Raw genomic sequence first — 6,000 nt, 5'->3', positions numbered from 1 at the left:
AGTGTGCTCCCAGCAGCTATGCCCCATCCACTGCCATGCAGGTGCAGTAATATCCATTTATCCATTCTAGACAGGTCTCCAAAGCCCCATTACACTCTTGCTATCTCTGATTTCTCAGATTCTATTAGAAGTTAAAATATAAAATAATTTTAATATTTAATTAAAAAAGACATTAAAATAGATTGCTGCTTCCAAGTTACTTTTAATTAACAATAAAACATTTCTCTTTGGTGTGATGTGGACCAGGGCAGGGGGCAGAGCTTTCCTGCAAGGTCCTGCTGCACCTGGAGGGGCTGTCCTCGGGCAGAAGCTCTGTCCTGTCTGGCTCACCTGTGGTCAGGTGATCACATAGGCAAATGCATTCCTTCTCCATTCGTGCTCTTGAAATAAATTCTGTGTATCGAATTTACTTGGCACGAGTCCTCTAGAGGCCCAAGGTTGTGGCCCTGGGGGGAAGGGAGGAAACAGAGGATATTTATTAAGTACCTACTGTTTGCCAGGAAAGCGTATATGATCTCTTCTTCTCAGCAGATTTTTGAGGTTGCTATTACTATCCCCATGGTACAGGTAACAAAATTAAGGCTCACAGAGCTTAAATGGCTTCTTCCCTGAGGTCTCAGAGCTGGTAAGCTGATTGAATGAATTTCTTGCCTGTCTAAATAACAGATGTGAGGCAGGACAAACCCCTCCAAACTAAACTCGTCTGGGTTAGATGGCTATTTCTTCCTGCAGCCTGAAGGGTGGACAATATTTGGGGCACCGAGTGGTAGAAATGTTTAATTTGGAGGCACATGGTTTTGCGGTTAGAGCTCATCTTCTTCTGATTCCTGCAGCAGTATGGTGGATCACTCAGCCCGGCTCCCCAAAGGCCCATCTCCCTTTCCAGAGAATTCTCCAAGCTGGCAAAGGCCGGAAAGTCAACGAGTTCAGGTGCCTTCTCCTGCCTGGCAGCCCTCTGCCCTGTTTGATGACGGCTCAGCCAGTAGCCCTGGGCTGTCCCACAGTCAAGGCCAGGCTGACTCATGGTTGCCTGTACCAGAAAGGAAAGCATCGACATCATCACCATCATCTGACAAAAGCTGATCCCAGCCCCGTCCCCACACTGGGGCCTGGATGCTCATGGCAGGATCTCACTGGAGCAGTCCACTGCCTGCACCTCTCAGTGAGCTGTGTGCTAAGTACTTTATTTGATGTAGCTCACTTAATCCGTCCACCAACATTATGGGATAGACATTATTACTAACCCATTTTACAGATGAGGAAACCGAGGCTCTAGAAGGTAAGGTAACATGTACAAGGTGATCCTTTAAGCAAGTGCATCTAAATCTACAGCCTGAGCTCTTGACTAATTCTCCATGTGGCCTCTCTCTTAAGTGGGATTCTTCCTTAGAGACTTGTATTAGTTTAAGATTATGTCCAATTATAAGTAATAGAAAAAAAGCCCAAATAACAGTAGTTTAAGCAATAGAGAAGTTTACTTCTCTCTCATGTCCAAGGTGTCCAGAGGAGCTGTCCAGGGCTGGTTTGGTGCCCCATAGTATCAATAACCCAGGTTCCTTCTGTCTTGTTATTCTACATTAGATTTCATTCATAAGATCTCTTCATGGTCCACCATAGCTGCTGGAGCTCCAGCCACTGCATTTTATTCTTGCCATCATTAAGGAGAAAGTAAATTCATTTGTGCATGCTTCCTCCCTTTAAGCATATTTCCTAGATTTCAACTATTTCTACTTAAAACTTAGTATTGCCCAAAACCTAGTCATATACAAGAGAAACTGGGAAATATATTTATTTTGGCTGGTTTTGTGTTAAAATCTGGTGTTGTATTATGGAAGGTGAAGAGGAGAATGGATAGAATCCACTCTTTCTTGAGTGATTTGGGGCTAAAACAATGGCTTGGGCTGGGAATTAATTTATTCACTGTTCATTCGCTCATTCATTCTTCAAACGTTTCTGTACAAAGGCTTACTTTGTGCTCAAAGGCTTACTTTAGTTTCCATCCAGGGGTTCGGGGCAACTAAGACAGATGTGGTCCTTGCCGCCATAGGCTCACAGCCCAGTTGGGTGTCCTAGCTCCAACTTGAATGGGCTCTGTGAATTCAATACATCACATCCTTTCTCTGAGCCATGGTGTTTTCGTCCACAGGATTATTGGATCCCGTAACTGACATGGACCCCCTGGTTAGAATATTCTCTGACAAGATGTCTCTGAGATGTAGGGGAAGGGTTGGCTCCCAAAGAACCTGGCTTCCATTTTCTCCCCTTGGAGATAACAATCGCCAGCTTGCAGGATGGTTGCTTGACTTGGTTGAGCCCTGTGGCAGAGCGCCCAGCAAGGTGCCTGGGGGAGAGGAGAATCTTTCCTTTTGTTTACATGACTGCTGCTCTGCTACAGGCAAGGGAAATTCCCTGGCCATGTCAGGAGGTCCTTTTGGAGCCTGAGAACTCCAGGGGATGTGGGGTACCCAGCGCTTGGAGAGCTGGGACACGGTGGCTTGGAGGATGCCAGCCAGTCTCAGCCCCTCCTGGTGTCTGTTCTGGGAATCCTCCAACCTCGGGTTAGGGGATCTCTGTGGCTCCATCATCCACTGCGGCAGTTCTCTGTGAGATGCAGCCCATGGCTCAAGTACATGGACTCTGGAGCCGCCAGCCTGGGTTCAAATCCTGGCTCTGCCACGGTGTCCCCTAAAAGTCGTATGTTGACGTCTTAACCCCCAGGACCTCAAAACGTGACTGTATTTGGAGACAGGGTCCTTAAAGAGGTAATTAAGTTAAAATAACGTCATTAGGGCGGGCCCTACTCCAACACAACTGGTGTCCTTATACGAAGAGGAGACTAGGACATGGACGTGCACAAAGGGAAGACCACACACAGACTCAGGGAGCGGATGGCCATCGACAAGCCCAGGAGAGAGGCCTCAGAAGAAACCAACCCTGTGGACACCTTGTTCTTGGACTTTTAGGCTCCAGAACTGAGAAAGTATCTTTCTGTTGTTTAAGCTGCCCCGTGTGTGTTACTTTGTAATGGCGGCTCTAGCAAAGTAATACAAGCTGAGTGACACTTTTTCATTTAAACTCTCTGTGCCCATTTTTCTCGTCTATAAAATTGAGGTTATAATAGTATCTCTCTCATAAGAATGTTCTGAGGTTTCAAATATGGAAAGCCCTTAGAATAGCGCCTGGCGCAGAATTAGCACTCAATAAGTGTAAGCTGTGATTACAATAATTATTACTGTCCACGTACCCCGTCAGACCTCAAGGGCAGAGGCTCCTCATCCATTCCCAGACCTCTAGCCTTCAGTGGAATCATAGAAGACTTTGCTCATGGTGGGGAATATTGTTGGACAAATGAGTGAATGAATGAATGAATGAATGAATGCCATTTCAAATGTTTCTTGGAAGGATGCAGGACTAAAGAGCCATAAAATTTTGTTTTCACTGGACACCTCTCCAATATCTAATGGGAAATACTTAAAGACAAAGCGAGTGCTCAGGTGTGAAAATGGGGGATTTCTTTATTCAGGGGGAGGTCGGGCTGCGAGGCTCATAGTCATCTCCGCTCAGCGGGAGAGTCCGCCAGACACACTTGGGCCGGGGCCAGAGGCTTACCTGCATCTTGTGAGGCTGATGCAGTGTGCGTGGGGAACGTGGCGAACGAGGAGGACGTGACTGAGCACGCGGGCCAGTGTGGTTAGGGCAGAGATGTCAGAGAAGCGGGTGAGACACGGGTCCCAGCTGGGCCGCCTGCGAGAACAGTGGGCACCCGCTTGGGCAGTGGGCACCCGCTTGGGCAGTGCGTCTGTGCTGGGCAGACAGAGGGGCCTGTGCACCCCCAATGTGCCACCCACATCGGGCTTCCTCCTCTTTCATCTATTGTCTCAACCCCGGCTTCCCTCCCCTTTCATTTTCTCATAACCGACCTCTCAGTTCTGCTACTTGTAACACCAAAGCCAGTTCTGGGAAACCCAGGAGGCAATGGGGAGATTTTAGATCACTACAGAGAGCCCTCTGGCTCTTAAAAGACTCATGATCCTGCCCAGAGTTGGGGGTTGTGGTCTGCAAAGTCTTCCTGGAAAGGTTGAGCTTTAAACCCAGCTAGTTGGAGAGCACAGTCAGCCACCCCAAGCCAGCCTGCCATCTGGCAACTCATCTATCCAGCCCATCAACATAAATTAAGCATCTACTGCATGCCAGCCAGGCTCTGGGACACACTGGTGATCAGAGGACTTTTCTCAAAGAGTTAGCACCCAAAGAGAAGAGACAGGCCCACAAACTGAGGCTTCAACGTGACGTTGCCATCCCAGGAAACCTTCTTCAGGAAAACCGTGGGGAAGCATGGCCATGGAGACTTCACCCCAGATGGCACCCCGGAGGGCCTCAGAAGGAGGGAGCCAGAGATGAGCCTGGAAAAACACAGTGGCCACAAAATCCCTATGCGGGCGAGGTAGAAACAGATTTTAATGTCCCCCCCATGCTTTTTCCAAGCCTCTTCCTCCATGCCAACTCTCAGAAATCATTAAAGCTGTCTCTGAAAATGGATGTAGGTCTTCACGTGTTGTCAGGAGGGGTGGAGAAAGTTTGTTTCCCAAATGCCTCCGGGGGAATTGTCCTGTGCTAATTAGTCTAGACCAGCCCTGCCCAAGGGAACTTTCCGCGATGATGGAAATAGGTGCTGGTGAGTACAGTAGCCACTGGCCACGTGGAGCTAGTGAGCACTTGAAATGTCGCTAATTTTTCACTTCATTTCATTGGAATTAATTTAAAAATAGCCACGTGTGGCTACCGGCTAGTGGATTAGATAGCGTGGGTCTAGCACTGAGGGAGCCCGTCAGCCCTGCATCCACTCTGTCTCCTGACACTTTGGACCTCAAGGCATCCTCTGTCCGGGAGGGGTTCACACACCGGTGCTCCCCTCGTGCAGGGATGTGGGGGCCCCACGGCAGGTGTGCTGTGTCGAGCGCTCAGGCCACAAACATCCATTTCTTTACTTTCTTTAAATCAAGTGAAACCTGACTTGCAGCCCCCATTTTGCCCGCTTTGTGGGAAGTTCAGCCTCCGTCCTGAGTGGGGCACCTGGCTCCCCCACACTCATGTCATGGGGAATTTCCAGGGCTGTGTTCCAGAACAGCCAGGCATTGGGTAACCCAGGCTGCCTTCTGGGCAGAGGGGCTGCCTGGGCACCAGGACCCTCTGAGAGGGCCAGTCGAGGACACTGTGGCCCCTCCCCTTTCTCAAGGCATAGGGTCAAGGGTCCTTGCTGCTAACAGCACCCTGGACCCTGCCCTACCCCAGGCGGAGGGATGGTCCCTTTTCACCTGCAAGCTTCTCTCCTTCGCTCTGGTATCCTCGGCACCAATCCTTCTTGCTTCAGGCTTCAGCAAAACGAAAGCCAGTGAGACCTGTGTCTTACTTTGGGCTCAGTAACCCTAACACTGCTGGGTCAAGAGGGCTCCCAGTGGCCAGGTTTCTCCCCTAAAGCCCTGGTGAAAAAACTAAAAGACCCACATGCTTAATATTGCAGTAAGTTCTACTTCCTCCTAGAACTGTCACTCCCCGCGCAGAGAAAAAGGTGAGACACTCGGAAAAGACATTCACAGCAAAGGAACAGCATGGGCAAAGGGACAGAGGTTGGTAAGCCCGCGGCAACCAGCTTCCAGTGTGGCAGCCCCCCGAGTAACTAACCCTAAAGGTGGCAGCTATGTGATTATCTCTGTCAGTCCTCACAGCGACTTAGATGCTGTCATGCCCATTTCAAAGACAGGGAAACTGAGGCCCCAAGAGGTTAGACAACTCGGCTAAGGTCTCCTAGGGTTTAAACCCATCTCGTTGACTGGAAGCTTTGGTTCCCACAGCCAGCCTGGGAACAGATGATGTAAATAGGAGCAAGGGGGGGGGGGGACCACAATTTGCCTTGGGAATGGGGTGTCCCAGAGGTGAGAAGCCAGACCCTCAGCCAGAAATGAGTCAAGGGAGACAGCCTAGAGTTTGAATCATCCAGGT

Source organism: Equus przewalskii, chromosome 8 (genome assembly GCF_037783145.1).
Source record: "Equus przewalskii isolate Varuska chromosome 8, EquPr2, whole genome shotgun sequence".
Lineage (NCBI taxonomy): Eukaryota > Metazoa > Chordata > Mammalia > Perissodactyla > Equidae > Equus > Equus przewalskii.
The sequence above is the reverse complement of the archived record's forward strand: the minus strand, read 5'-3'. Positions refer to the sequence as shown.